Source organism: Trachemys scripta, chromosome 4 (assembly GCF_013100865.1).
Source record: "Trachemys scripta elegans isolate TJP31775 chromosome 4, CAS_Tse_1.0, whole genome shotgun sequence".
NCBI classification, from domain to species: Eukaryota; Metazoa; Chordata; order Testudines; family Emydidae; genus Trachemys; species Trachemys scripta.
The window spans coordinates 27,979,498-27,997,518 of NC_048301.1; the positions used below are offsets into that span (position 1 = coordinate 27,979,498).

The 18,021-nt window shown below is 43.7% G+C and overlaps 1 protein-coding gene across 3 annotated transcripts in view; it reads left to right on the forward strand.

The window, feature by feature from the left end:
* The first annotated feature begins 486 nt into the window (after positions 1-486).
* DICER1 (dicer 1, ribonuclease III) overlaps positions 487-18,021 on the forward strand; it is a 96,288-nt gene continuing 78,753 nt past the window's right edge. For 2 of the 3 annotated variants that reach the window (XM_034768031.1, XM_034768032.1), the window contains exon 1: positions 488-581. The gene's annotated coding sequence lies outside the window, so the exon portion shown is untranslated. Of the gene's footprint in view, positions 582-18,021 lie in introns of all 3 variants that reach the window. The other variant, XM_034768033.1, reaches the window with a different exon arrangement.

The window sequence follows — 18,021 nt, forward strand, 5'->3', positions numbered from 1 at the left end:
GAGGGGGCAGCTATGCGGTAACCTCCCCCCCCCCCTTATGTAGGGAGGTAGGAAGAGGCATCTGCGTGTGCTGTCCCCCACCTGTGCAGGGAGAGGGCATCGGCGTGTGATACTGCCTCGCGCCACACAGAGTTCAGCAGGGAATCGAGGGAGAGAAGGAACACATGTGAGTCCACGGAATGCTCTAGCCGTCTCAAGCGTTTGCTGTCTCCTGTCACCTAATTGGCCTTCCTGTAAACCTTTGACCTCTCACCCCCCTTTTTACTCCAATCGCCTCACTCCTTTCATGGACGGGGGAGGTGGAGGGTGTGAGCTGTGGGGGATAGAATTCTCAGAGCACGAGTACGCTGCCTGCGTTGGGCGGGCCTATTGTTGTGGGCGGAGGGCTCGGGGCGGTGCTCTATTTGCGTAGGGCCGGCCTCGCAGGGGGAAGGGAGGGCAGGAGGCTGTCCCGGGCCCAGGTGAATGGAGGAACCTGACAGCTGGGGGGAGTGAGGCGGCGGCGGGGAAATGGCGGCGGGAGCAGCACAATGAGACGCGGCCTGTAGCGGGGAAGCTCTGGGCTGGGTCCAGTCCGGAAGGTAGGAGGCGGCCCTGGCATGTGCCCTCGTCGACGGCTTCATGGCGGGCTCGGGGCCCCAGCACCGGGGATGGGCAGCTTCTGCCGGGCGAGTGGTCACGGCCCGCTCCGGACATGTGCGCGGCTCAGCCCCCTTCCCCAGTCCTTGGCGCCCGGCTGAGCCTCCCTTCTCTCCCGCCGGCTGCAACGCATGGTCCACCTGCCGGAGCCGCGCAGGGCCCCCGGCATAACCCCCCGCCTGGCACTGCCTACCCCGGGCCCAGCCATCCCCCTTACCGCCGTGGCCTCGGCTCAGTGGCGCCCACGGCGAAGGGTCTCTGACGGGGGCCTGCGTCCCAGCCCTTCTCGCTGGCTTTGTCTCCTCTCGCCCCAAGGCCAGTAGCACTTGGGGCCTGCTGGGGCGTGTGCGCTCGGCTCCTGGGCCCCGTCCCGGACACCGCTGCCCGCTCAGACAACAGGCCTGTGGCTCCCGGGAGCTGTTTCCCCACCGCTACTCAGGGACCGTCTGCTAAAGGGGCCCTTGTTCTGGGTATCAGTTGTGGGCGGAGGAGAGAAGTAGTTATAACTTAAAACTCGCCAAGAGTAATATTTTAAGGATCTTTATTATCTTTCTCTTCCTTCGCCACTTCCCCCAGTTGAAACGGCGGGGGGGGGGGGGGGGTGCATGCTGTAAATATACAGTGATAACATTGAAAGATCCTCTTCCAAAACCTGTCTGTAAAATATTACAAAGTGAAAGTAGTGCCATTAAAGCATTTGGATATTCTAGTGCCATATGCTATAGAAAGGTCTACAGTAGGGGGGGAAAAAGTGGGTCATGTATTGATATAACCTGAAACAAACTCAGACGCTTCTTTGTGTATTGGTTTTCTTCCAGAGGTAACAGGCCTTCTTCGGTAGAAGGTATCTTGTTGATTAGGTATCGGGGTAGCCGTGTTAGTCTGTATCCACAAAAACAACAAGGAGTCTGATGGCACCTTAAAGATTAACAGATTTATTTGTGCATAAACTTTTGTGGGTAAAAAAACCGCTCTTTTTCAGATGCAAGATTAGGTTGATTAGGTTAACTTTTGATCACTAAAAACTTAGATCTTTTGCACTTAATATTAGTAGTTGTGGCTGTTCAGTTTTTTTAATGTCAAATGATTGTTTAAGCCCAGTGACAATGCATTCCATTAGTGGGTGAGAGAGTTCCTGGCAATTTAGTTTACAAATCTAGGCACCTCTTCTCCCTCCCTCCTCCACAAAAGTGGAAAAAAAAACTTGACCTATATCTTTAGTCAGCCAGTCAGTATATGTTTAGTATAATGCTCATCCTCCCTCTCCTGAACCATTGTCCTGTGTCTTGTTTTTCTCTGCTAGATTGTTAAGTTCATTGGGACAATGAACATGTCTTTTATATTTGTGAAGTGCTATGTACAGAAGTAGTGTTACATACATATTTTTAATAATGGGTCTTTTTTTGATGGTTTGATGTAGGCACATACAGGAACTGAGTATATTTTCAAATAAAACAGGAGTACTTGTGGCACCTTAGAGACTAACAAATTTATTAGAGCATAAGCTTTCGTGGACTACAGCCCACTTCTTCGGATGCATATGAAGAAGTGGGCTGTAGTCCANGAACTCCAGACTCAGTGCCTGAAATGCATCATCACTGGACTTTTTCCTAGGCTACAGAATATTTGAATGGGGAACTCTCTCATTAGTGCAATCTAATAGTTTTGAGCACCATTATCTCTATGAATTAAAAGTGAAGGAACAGGAGAAAAACCACAACTTTTTACTGGGTGAGCTACTTAGGACTAAAGAGGAACATTTTCATATTTTTCATTAAGTACTACAGATTGTGACCCCACAGATGTGACCAGTGTAGAAGGTCCTTCCCTCTAGAAAAGTATTTTAAAATAGGTTTCAGAGTAGCAGCCATGTTAGTCTGTAGCCACAAAGAACAGGCTACTTGTGGCACCTTAGAGACTAACAAATTTATTAGAGCATAAGCTTTCGTGGACTACAGCCCACTTCTTCATATGCATCCGAAGAAGTGGGCTGTAGTCCACGAAAGCTTATGCTCTAATAAATTTGTTAGTCTCTAAGGTGCCACAAGTAGCCTGTTCTTTGTGGCTACAGACTAACATGGCTGCTACTCTGAAACCTATTTTAAAATACTTTTCTAGAGGGAAGGACCTTCTACACTGGTCACATCTGTGGGGTCACAATCTGTAGTACTTAATGAAAAATATGAAAATGTTCCTCTTTAGTCCTAAGTAGCTCACCCAGTAAAAAGTTGTGGTTTTTCTCCTGTTCCTTCACTTTTAATTCATAGAGATAATGGTGCTCAAAACTATTAGATTGCACTAATGAGAGAGTTCCCCATTCAAATATTCTGTAGCCTAGGAAAAAGTCCAGTGATGATGCATTTCAGGCACTGAGTCTGGAGTTCAAAATTTTATATCCATATTTCTGCTCACTTCATAGCCTTTATTATTGAGTAAGGCCTTGTATCCTGCTCAAGAGGTCTGTAAAATATCATTCCTTCCCATTTTACAGATAGCTAACTTGAGGTCATTTCCAGCAGAGCTGAGGGTAGAGCATGAGCCTTACCAATTCATCCACACTCTTTCATTATGTGTTTATCAAATTAATGTTCCTATCTCTCACTAAATGCCATGCTAACCACAGGAGAAAGTAAATCAGGAATGTTTGTCTATTCTTTTTCTTAGTATAAGAACAATAGGACAACTGGAGAGACTGAGAGATTGAAAGTTAAAAATGATAAATGGAAATACTTTTTCACACACTGTGTGATTAGCCTGTAGGTCTAACTGCATGATATAGTTGAGAGCAAGAGCTTAAGAGGATTAAAAAAAATTATACAGCTATATGGATAACTAGTTATTGTAAATATGAAGAGTATAGGCAAGAGTTTTGGGAAGAATATTAAACCCTCATGCATAATCTAATCTCTGACTGTTCGGAATAACTACCTATTAGTTATTTTTTCTTGGTTGTTTTCTTGGTCTTTTGTATCTTCATCTAAAGTATCTGGTACTGGCCCCTGTTAGTGACAGAATACTAGAATAGATGGATCACTGGTCTGATCTAGTATGATGGATCCTTTATTCCACTCCCAGAACCAGAGGTTCATGATCTCCAAAATTCTGCTGCTATTTGAGAAATATTGTCACTTACTGATAATGTGTCCCATCTCCTTCTGGTGTTTAGTTCATGTAGAACAGAGTTGCTCAACCTTTTCAGATTACCACCCCTTTTTTAAAGTAAAAAACATTCACAATCCTCTTACATAAAATAAGAGTAAAAAATGTAAGTGCATCAATTTTTAACAAGCCTATTTAATTTGTGTTTGTCTTTCAAGAGGATGAAAGAGAACACTTGAGCTTGAAGGGTAAGGGTATGTGTGAATGGGGAAATGATATTTTCTTTGGTTTAGATTGTAATAAAATTTCTAACACTTTATAACTCCCCTAGGAGTCATGACAAACTGGATGAGAGAGGCTGACATAGGGGTAGAGTCCTACTTTAGCTCAAAAGATAGAGGCTTGTGGTGGGAATCTGAAGGTCTAGTATTCAAATGGTGCTGGTGACTTATGTGGGGAGAGCCTTATGGTTGTACATGATGAAATTTCTAGTTTCAGTTTTCTGTTTAAAAGATGGTTAGTTTACACAATGTAAAACTGTTTTTTGTTAATCATTTATAGAGCAGCACACTAGAAAACTCAGGTGTTCCACAGTTTGGTCAGTTGTCACACATTTTCAGGTTTGAAGGGTTAGCAGTATGCCCAGGATCATCTCTTGCTGCTTTTGCTCTTTACTACAGATTGCATCAGTTTAGTGAAATTGATCTGATTTTTGTAAGGGTATGTCTACACGGCAAAATTATGCCCACTTAAGTTATGTCAACATACAGCCACTGCAGTAATTAAATCGTTTTTGCATGTCCACACTACACTCCTTGTACTGGCAGTGCACATGCTTACCAGGAGTGCTTGCACTGATTTAACTGTTGTTGTGGGACAGCTTATGAAAGGTGGTAACAGTCGATGGAAGCAATGCAGTGTCTGCACTGACTCTGCATCGACCTAACTATGATGATCTAAGCACTACACCTCTCACAGAGGTGGAGTTAAGTTGGCATAGTGGGCAAGTTGCATTGGCAGGAGCAACATTTTAGTGTAGATGCTTACTGAGTTAGATCAATGTAAGCTGCTAAGTTTCATATTGCTGATACTCTTGGGGTAGAGGAGCTGTAACATAAGCCTCAAGAAGGTTGCTTTCATTGATGCACCTGCTTATGTTCAGGAACAGCAGTGACAACAAACATGTCTTTTTGCTAGTGGGCAGGAAAGAGGCAGAAAAATAGTAATATCTCTTCTTAGGTTGTCTGCAACAATCTTGTTGTGTGGAGACTAGATTATGTGTTGCTTTCTTCCAAGTCATCCTGACTCAGTGTGTCCTTGGCCAATTCACTTAACTTCTCTGCACTTCTGTTTCTCATATGTAATATGAGAATAATTGTTACCTCACAATATAGGGATAGAGGAGCATTTTTAAAGATGTGACCATAACATGTTCTCGTGTGTGTGAGGTGTGTTTTGTTTTTTTTTTTGGTGTAAACTCTATTATAAACTTTTTTGGGCTTGGGTTTGTTTAGAGCAGGGGTCGGCAACCTTTCAGAAGTGGTGTGCCGAGTCTTCATTTATTCACTCTAATTTAAGGTTTTGCGTGCCAATAATACATTTTAATGTTTTTAGAAGGTCTCTTTCTATAAGTCTATAATATATAACTAAACTATTGTTGTATGTAAAGTAAATAAGGTTTTTAAAATGTTTAAGAAGCTTCATTTAAAATTAAATTAAAATGCAGAGCCCCCCAGACCAGTGGCCAGGACCCAGGCAGAGTGAGTGCCACTGAAAATCAGCTCGCTTGCCACCTTCGGCACACGTGCCAGAGGTTGCCTACCCCTGGTTTAGTGGATAGGCTGCTGACCTGGGGACTATCCCTAGCTCTGTCACTGAACTGCTGTGTGACCTTGGGAAGTTACCTAGCATCTGTGCACCTATTTTTCCTTCTTTCCTTTGTATATCCTTTCAATTTATATTGTTAGCTCTTTGGAGCAGGGATTGTCTTTTACTGTGATTGTACGTTGTCTAGATGATGATGCCTGTAGATATAAATGTAATACAAATTGGTAGTAAAACATGTTACCTGGGAATTTTCTTAGGCAACAGGCCCTTAAAAATGTTAGTTTGAAATTTGTGTGTGCCATGTAGTTAAAAGTATGATCACTAATCGAGGATGCTTGGTGTGTGTTTTTTTAATTTATGGGGATAGCAATAAGTGTGGTTATCTCCAAGACTTTAAAAACAATGGTGCTATCTGAGTTGCATACATGGATGCAAGAGGGAGATGCAAAGGTTCCCTACAGCAGATTTTTTTTAAGAAGTGGCTTCTACCATTTTTATTGCTTTATACTGTGTAAAGAGGGCCTGAAAAGTTCTTTCTAAAAAGGAAAAAAATTAGAAGTATTTGGATTACTAAAATTGGTCTTGCCACTGTTGCTGGAGTAATTCTTGGTTGTCTCAGAGCAGGTGTATTGTGAGCCGTCTTGATTGAAGTGGCAGGGATGTACAATTTTTGGCTAGGACTTCCTTTCTTCAGAATGTTCATTATTAACTGGTGTTAAACAGGTGTTAACAAAACCAAATTATTTTTAACAGCCATTCTAAAAATTCCTTCCTTTTTCAGTTGATCAGCTTTCACTCTCCTAATTCATATATTATAATATCATTAGTTCTCCAGTCACCATAGGCTTCCGGATTGGGCCACCTGAATCTTTTGTTTAAGACAAAAACATCTTTCAGATTTTATAAATTGTAGAGAAGCAAAAAAGCACAGTGAACTTTGCAGGTTACCTTCAAAGCGCTTAAATTTTAGTTGAGGTAGGTCCCCCTAATCCACTCTTCACAGGAGTAAGACATCAAGGACAATTCACCCTTTGAAAGTTAAAATTACCACTTGCTGTTAATATATCTTAAATTTGGATCAGTTCAATTCACAGGGCTGGATCAAGGTATTTTAAATCCTCGGATTATGCTTTGAATAAATAAATAAATTCAATTAGACAGAATTGAAAGTAGTTGGGAAACCATCAGAAGATGCTCAGTATGGTGGAATTTCTCTTGAACAGTGGTAACTAGAGCATTTAATCAGGAATTTTCCTACTGGGATCTTTTTGGGGAAAAAGCGTGAGCTGTAACAGATGACAAATTTTTGGAGGAGCAGGTGTTTTTTTGGAAGATTATAGGCGCTCTAGGCCTGTACTTTACCTTGAAGTAGTTCATTGAAAGGAACTGGGAGAATGCCAAAAAGGTTTGAGCTTCATTGGTCTTGGAAAGACATGCAATCAGGTCCCAAAGGACAAGTAATTTTCTCTGTGGCTTACTTAACATAGTTAGTGCTTTACTTGTGTAGGACCTGAGATGTGAAACCTGTGTCTTGGTTAATAATGAGTTCTCTGGCAAAACTGCAGTCTGTTCAGGACTGCATTTTACTTATGCAGAATGGAAGGGGAGTTCCAGTAAGGAAACTAATGGTTTCAGTAATTCTGTTTACAGACAGACAGCCTGATTGCCTTTATCTCAGTGGATAAGGGCCTACAAGGAATTACTGGATAGCATTTAGTGTATGTTGTGGCTGGGACAGGGAGCAGGTGTGTTTTTCTGGCAGGGTTTCAAGCAATATGTCTAACTATTTTAAAAATGGAAGTTGATTCCCAAGAATATTTATAATTTCTAAAAATGTCCATCAGTCCATTCTCTCCCTGCTGCCCACCACCACTAATGTTCTCTCCTACTAAACTCAATCACTCTCTCCCTGAATAATCAATAAGGGACTTGCTTCTGGAACTCTACATTTATTGCCGTTAGAGCAAGACCATTAACACAAGACAGCAGGACAGAAGATAAGTTAGTGTGTGTTTCTCTGCAACAGTCAAAAGCCTGTTATCCAAATCTCTCTCTCAAGCTAAGTAGCTTCATGTTCCATGATATATAAAATACCCTCTTTCCTTTATTCAATTAATTCTATATCCCACACTCCTCCCTTTCTCTCACTTTCATTTAGGTACTTAGCTTCTTTTTTGTAAAGAGAGATGCTTGATTAGGATAGCTGGTGCAGTCATCTTGAGCTGCTTATGTCACAAAAATTGGCTAGGTAAAGCCATGATTTGGACCAAAGTAAGTATTCTGAAGACTTTCTGTCTAATATATCATCTGGGAAGAAGCAACTAGATTGAACAAACTTGTGTATTTGGCTATCTAATGAAAGATTTCAGCAGCTTCATAAGCAAAAAGCTAGCTACTGTAAAATCTAATAACAAAGGTTTAAATTTGGAAACTCCCACGTCTAAGCTTTTGGTTACTCAAAGCAAGTCTGGAAAGGAGTAGTAACAGAGCAGGGTGGATAAAAATCATGATTTAAAAAAAAATATTTTTAAACGTACATGTTGCTAGTGTTTATACTTTCCATTTTGAAGTCTTAAATTGCTAAAGTGGATATTTTGTACTTGTTTCTCTAGTTTCCTAATTGTTATATGTAAAATCTAAAATTATACTATCTTTTTTCTAAGAAGTTTCTCATTTAACAGGATGATCTATGGAAAGATTAAGATCTCATTAATATCCTGACCATGAGAATAACACAAAATTGATTAGCAAATAGTCTGCACTATATTTACCAGTTGCACCATCTTCTGACACACTGAATTTCCACAAATCAAGAAAGCTGAACAGCTTCAACCTTGTTGTATTCCTCTACCAGGCTTTATCATTTGAAATTAATGGGACTTATGCTCCAGAGTCACTTAAGGCTGACACTGTCAAAAGCACTTAGGTGCCTAAGTATGGGTTTTGGAATCTAATTTTAGATTTCAGTGTTTGAAAATTTTGGCCTGTGTACAAAAAAGTTCACAGTAACTTTGTTAGTGTACTGAAAGTCTAAATAACTTTTCATTGTTAATGCTGCAGCAGTTTTGTTTTGAAATGACAAAGATTTAATGTCACTAAGAAATTTTTAATAAAAATGCAGCTTTAGTGCCTGATGCACATAGCATGCTTATCTTTAAGCATATGAGTAGTCCCATTGACTTCAATGGCACTAGTCATGTGAGTTAAGCTATGTACTTGCTTTTGGCCTGGTCTACACTACAAACTTAGACTTAACCTGGCTTATGTCAACCTATCTAATATATGTCTACACTACCGAGCCCCTTCTGCTGACCTAGGTGGCCTCTAAAGTTAACTTCTGTACTCCACCTCTGTCAGAGGCATATCTCTTAATTCGACATCCACGAGTCGACATAGGGATAGTGTAGACACTGCGTTGTGTAATTCAAATGAATTGGCCCCCAGGAGGTGTCCCACAGTGCTCCGCTGTGACCGCTCTGGAGAGCACTTTCAACTCCACTGAATGCCAGCCAGGTACACAGGAAACAGCAGCTCCCCTGTTAAAGCCCCGGGAACTCTTGAATTTTCGTTTCCTGTTTTATAAGCATGGAGAGTTGGCCAGCACAGCTGATCATGGAGACTCAAGGCCGTAAACGCGCTCCAGCATTGAGTACACAGGAGGTGGAGGATCTTATTGCTGTGTGGGGAGAAGTCTGTGTAGGCAGAGCTCCAATCTAGCAGAAGAAACGCCGATATCTATGCCAAGATTACATGGGGCGAAGGACTACACCAGGGACATGCAGCAGTGCCACGTGAAAATAAAGGAGCTTCGGCAAGCATACCAGAAGACAAGGGAGGCAAACACTCGTTCTGGTTCTGCCCCATAGACATGCTTCTTTTATGAGGAGCTACGTGTGATTTTCGGCGGCGACCCCACCACTATCCCAGAACACTCCCAAGGGACCTTGAGCAACAACAAGGAGGACATTGTTAACTAGGGGGAGAAGAATGTGAGGCAGGCAAGCAGAGGATTCATTCTCCCCGACAGCCAAGAACTGTTTTTAACTCTGGTACATCCCTTCACAGGACCAATTGACAGCAGAGTGTGATGTGGCGGAAGGCACCTATGGTGAGTACACATTTCCAATCAAACTGTAGGGCAGGGGTAGGCAACCTCTGGCGCACGTGCCAAAGGCGGCACGGGAGCTGATTTTTCAGTGGCACTCTCACGCCTTGGTCCTGGCCACCCATCCGGGGAGCTCTGCATTTTAATTTAATTTAATTTTAAATGAAGCTTCTTAAACATTTTAAAAACCGTATTTACTTTACATACAACAATAGTTTAGTTATATATCATAGACTTATAGAAAGAGACCTTTAAAAAGGTTAAAATGTATTACTGGCACGTGAAACCTTAAATTAGAGTGAATAAATGAAGACTCGGCACACCACTTCTGAAAGGTTGCCGACCCCTGCTATAGGGGTTACACGTTTGTTTGTTTGTTCATAAATATGAACAAAAAATTAGGTGTAATGGGTATCTGAAACATTAAAATACAATGCAGTTTGCTCAACTGTAACAAAGATAACTTGTTAGACAAATGGCAATTGAGGGAATGTCTACAGGGCAACTAGATGCCCGTGCCAACTGACTTGGGCTTGCAGGGCATGCGCTGTGGGGCTGTTCCATTGTTGTGTAGACTTCTGGGCTTGGGCCGTAGCCCGAGCTCTGGGACCCTCCCACCTTGCAGGGTCCCAGATGCCAGGCTCCAGCGCAAGCCCAGAAGTCTACACAGAAACAAAACCGCTCCACAGCCCCAGTCCAAGTCAGCTGGCACAGGCCAGCCATGGGAACTCTGCTGGCATCATTGCAGCACACAGCATTGTAGCATAAGGGCCAGATCTCTGTACCCAGAGTGATAACGTATATGGTCACCTAGGGGAAACGGGGACGTTTTCAATGTTAGCCCTTAAACTGCGAACTGTTCAACAAGTAATCGACCCCCTTTCCCCCCATTTGGTGAACTATGGGTGACACAATCATGCTTTCCCAAACATGATGCGGTTGGAGGAGATCACTGTATATTGCAAGCAGTATTGGGGGAGGAGAAGGGGGGGTGGCAGCTTCCTGTTTGTCTCACCCCCCCCCCCCCCCGACCAGTGCTGCTTATGTAAAAAAACAAACTATGTGCGGGGGGAGGGGGAGGTTTACTCTGGTGCATGTCCTCAAGCACCATCCAGGTTGCTAGGGGAACGGGCTTTTTTCAAGTTCCAACCTATGATCCCAGGGATGTCTTCATGAAAGCAGCAGCATAAGACTTCTCGCCCATGCCTCGTGGTCTTATTCACCATGGTTGAAGTAGCAAACCGACTCTTGCAATAGCCAGCAGTTGTGATTATGTTGTGGCTTGCAGTGAAGTGTATTGAGGGGTGATTTTCATTTATTTATTTATTAAAGTTAACCTTGCACCAGAAACAATGTATGCATTGTCAGTGCTCCCCTTGTGCTTTGCTGAAATCTGGTCTGTCGGTGCATCCTTCACACAGACTTTCCCAGATTAGAAGGCGAAAAAAGATTTAATGCATGCCTCCGAGAGTGACAAGACCGAGCTCAGAGCATGGAGGATGAACCTGGATGTGGACAGGAGAGCATGCTGGGAACAAGAGTGTGCCATGCAGGAAGAGATGCTGTGGATTATGAAGGAGCAATCAGACATGTTGAGGTTCAAGAAAGGAAGCTGGATGCTAGAGTCCCTCTGCAGCCTATGCTGAATCTGCCGCCATCATCACCCAGTTCTACATTCTCCTGCCCAAATGTCCTATGGGGTGTCGGAGGAGTGGTTCAGTATCCCTTGCACTCAACACCAGGGGAGGGTACAAGGACCAGAAGGCGCTCATTCCCACACCTTTGATTGTTGTTGCAGTGTAAGCAACAACTGTAAGCAAATTTTCCTTGTCCCCCCCCCACCCCCAAGTGGTGTTAGCCCTTTTGCTCCAGGTTATTTTACTTGTGTGTGTGTGTGTAATAAAACTTAATGGATTGAGGAGAAAAGGCTCTTTTTTGTCAATCAACAAATGGTGGTAGGTGGAGTTTACAGGGGAAAAATTGCAACAGAGGGGACACTTTGGTAAGGAACAACATAGATAAGTGTCACATTACTCTGGCTCATTGCTGAAACTGGTTTTCAAAGCCTCATGGAGATGCAGAGCTCCTCAATGTGCTCTTGTTGTTGCCCTGGTGTCTGGCTGCTCAAAATTGGCTGCCAGGCAATCTGCCTCAACCCCTCACCCCGGCGGAAACTTTTTTCTTCCTTTGTTTCACAGATATTATGGAGCAGACAGCAATAACAATGGGGATATTGCTCTCACTGAGGTTCTAACCTAGTAAGCAAACAGCGCCAGTGACCTTGTAAACGTCCAAAGGCACATTCCACCACCATTCTGCACTTGCTCAGCCTATGATTGAACCGGTCCTTACTGCTGTCCAGGCTGCCAGTGTATGGCTTCATGAGCCACGGGAGCAGGGGTAGGCTGGGTCTCCCAGGATCATGATTGGCATTTCAGCATCACCAATGGTTATTTTACAGTCTAGAAAGAAAGTCCCTGCTTACAGCTTTCTGAGCAGACCTGTTGTGTTCCTGAAGATATGCGTGTCGTACACCATTCCCGATGTTGGTGAAACAGCCCCTGTGATCGGCCAGCGCTTGCAACACCCTTGAGACGTGCCCCTTTGGTTTATGTACTCTTTGACAAGGTGGTCTGGTGCCAAGATATGTATTCTATTTATCGCCCCACTGCAGTTAGGGAACCCCGTCATGGCAAAGCCATCCACTATGTTCTGCACGTTGCTCAGAGCCACTACCCTTCTTAGCAGAAGTCTGTTAAGGGCCTGCAAACTTGGATCAGAACAGATCACACGGTAGATTTACCCACTCCAAAATGATGCAATGCCAGACTGTTACCGGGCAGTGGGGCAAGCTTCCACAGAGCTATTGCCCCTTGCTTCTCCACTGTCAGAGCAGCTCTTATTTCAGTATTACTGCGCTTCAGCGCTGGGGAGAGCTCTTCACACAGTTCCTGGAAAGTGGCCTTATGCATTCAAAAGTTCTGCAGCCACTGCTGTCATCCCATTGTTACCCAGGGTTCTTTCAACCCAAAGCTCTTGGTAACTTTTACTGTGCGAGGAGGTGTCAGGAAATAAATCGGGAGACATGGCTGTCCGACGGATAGAGGGCTGGCACAAACAGGACAACACAACAGTGCTTCCACTTAAAGCTAAACTTTTAGACTCAAGCACTTACACATGTCCGCAACAAAATTAGTAAAATACCCCCAACCCTTTAATTAACAAAGCTGAATGAGGCTCTCGAGTGGCACAGTGGCAGCCCGTCTGCCAGTGGGGTACACAAGATGCATCCAGAGGGAGAGACCAGTCCCAAAGAGGTCCCCCCCCCATCTCAAGCTTTTTCCCCTTATTTATACATTATAGTAATGCAATGACATGTCCCTTAAAGAAAACTTGTCAAGCAAGCAGTTCCCATGGGCAAGCAAGAGGCTCCATCTGATTATTGATTAACTAGGTGTGGGTCTTTCCAGAGTCTGCAGCCTTGAGACCCCAATAGATATTCCTGGGGGTACATCCTGCTCTTTTAAAATGAATGTATCAGCAACTTTAACACAATTCTTATCAGGAAGGACGTGGGGTCAAGCTGCCCTTGCTGTGGCACCCCCAAACCCCCTCCCCTCCTGCCTTGGTCAAGCTGAGATTGCTGAATGGCCAATTTACAGCTTCCTGACTAGGCCGCCTTTAACAATAAGCCATAGTGGTTTTAGGCACTTTACTGGTTTGCCATAGTCTCCCCATACACAATGGGCGCATAATGATGCGGTCCCACCAGCCAGTACTAGTTTCCCGGGCCCAGAAATGGCACTCAGCAGTGTCAAGGTGATGCGTGACTGTTGCCAGCAACTGCCAACTGCTCCGCCCTGTCTTCCAGCAGGGCTGCTTGTGTGACATCACATTGTTCCACACGGCGGCTCCTGTGTAGGCTGTGTAGATGCTGCAGGATAAGGTGCAAGGTGTTTGTAATGCTCACAACAACAGTGTACAGCTGAGCGGGGTCCATGCTTCTTGTGCTATGGTATCCGTGTGGATAATCCAGGCTTACGAAAAAAGATGTGAAAAAGGCTTGGCTTGTTTACTGTTGATTTCAGAGAGGGAGGGAGGTAAGTGCCATCATGGGAGGCTAACACCATGTTTCCATAACCACCCATGCCAATGTTTTGGTCCCATAAGGCATTGCAAGCCCAACCCAAAATTCTACTCGGCTAGGTGCCCTGTGGGATAGCTACCTATAGTGCAGTGCTCCATGTGTCCGTGCATCCTCACTAGCAAGACCTACATCCCGCTGACACGAGTGTAGTGTGGACCCGCAGGATTGATTTGCTTAAATTGGAGGCTCGGTGTCAGTTTATGGAAAGTCGACTTAACTTTGTAGTGTAAACATGGCCTCCGTCTTTGCAGGTCAAGGCCCTAATTTTCATTGTTTTGTTTTTTGCTTGTAGCAGTTCTGTAAATCTCAAATAAAAGACCTACTAGTAGTGGTATTTAACACCTGTTCCCCTCCTCTCCCCTACCAAAATACAGTATTTATAATTTAGTTTGTCATTAAATAAAATTGTTTAAATCATTTTGGTTTTATTTGCTCCACACAGAAACCGAGAAGGCTTTAGTATTTTGTGACGTGCTTGCTAAACAATTCTTCTCTCCACATTTGGCTTAAGCTTCTGGCTACAGGACCATCTTAAGATTTTTGGAGAGTGCCAAAGTTCTTTAGGACCTTCCTTACCCCCCTTCTCCTCCTTGCTATAATAGTACCTTCTGTGTAAAAGAATTGAAGGGGGAAAATTTTGGACTGCCACTAGCCTCTTTCTCTGCAGAAGAAGAAATCCAGTTGCTTATATGGATCTGTTAATGACTATACATTTACATTTTTTGGGACAGTTCTCCAAATAAGGTGGGGATCTTCTTCGAGTGAGTGTTCATGTCCATTCCAAGCAACTGTGTGCACGCCAGCTGGAAGATTTCCCCCTAGCTGCGAGAGCGAGCAAAGTTCTAGCTAGCCGTCACCGGCGGTAAGAAGGAACTGAGGGGGTGGAGGGTCAGCGGACCCCTATATAGGGTGCCATGAAGGCTACACTCCAGGGGGCACATAGGCCGACCCTACGGCGCAGCTAGGGGAAAATCTTCCAGCTGGTGAGCACGTAGTGTGCACACACCTGCTTGGAATGGACATGAACAACAGTTACAAAAAGGTGAGTAACCATTTTATTTGGAGGTGCAAGGTCTTCCTTTGTTCAAGCATTTTGCAGACATTTGGTGAATGTTAGGTTCTTTTTTTCCTAATTATGTAACTCTAGAATCCAAATTATCCATCAATATTATGCAGTCATGACATCATAGTTAAGGATCCCTATAGGAAGATATTTTAAACCTTAATTCAAGGGCTTAAGATATCCATTCCGCTCCTTTTCTCTCAAACTTAGAGAGAGGGAGTACATAAAGGAACATAAATTAAATATGCTAACCTAAAAGTTGTGCATCTTCCTTCATCCCATTTTTTTCCTCCTTCCATGCGTGATCTATTTTATGCATCTACATACCTAAGATTTAAGACACTTACTACTCGGAGTAGAGGGTGGGCTCTAGTGAAGGCTAGGGTAATGCCCGGGTGAGACACCCAGATCATACCCCCTTGAAATAACTGTGAGCAAATGGGCCCTTAACTCCCGTTTTGAAATTAATCCTCTTTGATCCCAAACTATCCACAATAAAAATCATGAACTGTATGGGAAATTGTAAGCAGTAGCTACAAGGTGAGCTAGATTGAGATAAATAAAAGTGAAAATCACAAATCAGGGTAACTTTTTAGTGACTTACAGGTTAAAAACAGCCTCTTCTCTTCCCCCCTCCCCCGATATTGCAGAAATATTTTTGTCTTAATAGCAAAAGTGGAAAATTTCAGGTAATGGAAAATTTCCAAGCCATAGTTTTAGGGGGCCCAAAATAGGGCTTCATAATGAAAGTTGGTTGCAATCTTTAATAGGAGAGGCTACAATCTTTATAATATATGAAAAGGAGATAAATGGGTTCCGAGGGATAACATGGGTGAGATAGGAGCCTTTTACCAGAATTCCATCAAAAACTAAATTGAGTCACTTCCAATGTTGGTTATTTGGAAGCTATTATTGGGGTTAATGCTTGCGTGGTTTGTGTAGATTGTAGTTTATCAGTTTGTATTTACAGGCTGAATAATTGATGTCAGCCTTACTGGCAGTTACTGACATTATTGGAGCTAGTTTCACAAGTAACAGTTTGAGAGTTAACATCTGTAATATTTCACGGTTCTATTGAACACTTTTTTGTGAAATATTTATGTGAACACTTTGTTGTAAGAAGTAGGGCTTTTACACCTCTAAAAACGTATGCAGTTGGACTTCAAGTTTCCTCTTGCTGTTTACATTGAAAATTCCTGATTTAGTGCCATAGGATTAAATAGAAGAAAACAGATTGCTATGTTGCTAAACAACTTTGAATATGTAAATTTATAATTTAAAGCATTTGAAGAGCAAATATAGCTTGACTCTAAAGGAACAAGAAAAAACTAAAGTACAAAGGAAGTTGTATTTAAACACTTTTTAATCTCATTTTATAACACACACAGTAGTTAATACAAATTTTCATCTTCAGCATGTGTTTTATAACATTAACTAAAAATAACAGACTCAAAGACTCTAAGGCCAGAAAGGACCATCATCATCTAGTCCAGTGGTTCTCAAACTGTGGGTTGTGACCCCAGAGTGGTTCAGGGCTCTGTTTTAATGGGGTTGCTGGGCCTGGCATTAGACTTGCTGGGGCTCGGCGCCGAAGCTGATGCCTGAGACCCACTGCCTTGAGGATGGCGTGGATTGCACCCTCAGCAAGTTTGCAGATGACACTAAACTGGGAGGAGTGGTAGATAAGATGGAGGGTAGGGATAGGATACAGAGGGACCTAGACAAATTAGAGGATTGGGCCAAAAGAAATCTGATGAGGTTCAACAAGGACAAGTGCAGAGTCCTGCACTTAAGACGGAAGAATCCCATGCACCTCTACAGACGAGGGACTGAGTGGCTAGGCAGTAGTTCTGCAGAAAAGGACCTAGGGGTTACAGTGGATGAGAAGCTGGATATGAGTCAACAGTGTACCCTTGTTGCCAAGAAGGCTAATGGCATTTCGGGCTGTATAAGTAGGAGCATTGCCAGCAGATCGAGGGACGTGATCATTCCCCTCTATTCGGCATTGGTGAGGCCTCAACTGGAGTACTGTGTCCAGTTTTGGGCCCCACACTACAAGAAGGATGTGGAAAATTGGAAAGAGGGTAACAAAAATGATTAGGGGGCTGGAGCACATGATTTATGAGGAGAGGCTGCGGGAACTGGGATTATTTAATCTGTAGAAGAGAAGAATGAGGGAGGATTTGATAGCTGCTTTCAGCTACCTGAAAGGGGGTTCCAAAGAAGATGGATCTAGACTGTTTTCAGTGGTAGCAGATGACAGAACAAGGAGTAACAGTTTCAAGTTGCATTGGGGGATGTTTAGGTTGGATATTAGGAAAAACTTTTTCAGTGGGAGGGTGGTGAAGCACTGGAATGGGTTACCTAGGGAGGTGGTGGAATCTCCTTCCTTAGAGGTTTTTAAGGTCAGGCTTGACAAAGCCCTGGCTGGCATGATTTAGTTGGGGATTGGTCCTGCGTTGAGCAGGGGGTTGGACTAGATGACCTCCTGAGGTCCCTTCTAACCCTGATATTCTATTCTATATTCCATAGTCTATGAAGCCCTTATGCTTTGACCCCTCTCCCCCCCCACCCCTTGCACCTAGGGCGGTGGGGCTTGGGCTTTGGCACCTTCATCCCCACCCAGAGCAGTGGGGTTTTGGCAGGCTCAGGCTTCGGTCCCCCCCTCCTGGGGTCATGTAGTAACTTTTGTTGTCAGAAGGGGGTTGCAGTGCAAAGAAGTTTGAGAACCCCTGATCTAGTCTGATTTCCCACACATTGCAGGCCACAGAACGTCACCCCCCACTTCGGTAGTAGGCCCATAACCTCGGGCAGAGTTACTGAAGTCCTCAAATCTTAAAGACTTCAAGTTACGGACAATCCACCATTTACTGTAGTTCAAACCAGCAAGTGACCCATTCCCCATGCTGCAGAGGAAGGCAAAAAACAAAACAAAAATCCCAAAACAATCCAGGGTTTCTGCCACTTTGATCTGGGGGAAAATTCCTTCTCAACCCAAAATATGGCAATCAGGTACACCCTTAGCATGTGGGCGAGACCCACCAGCCAGACACCTGGGAAAGAGTTCTCTGTAGTCACTCAGAGTCCTCCCCATCTAGTGTCCCATCTCTGGCCATTGGAGATACTTGCTGATAGCAGTCA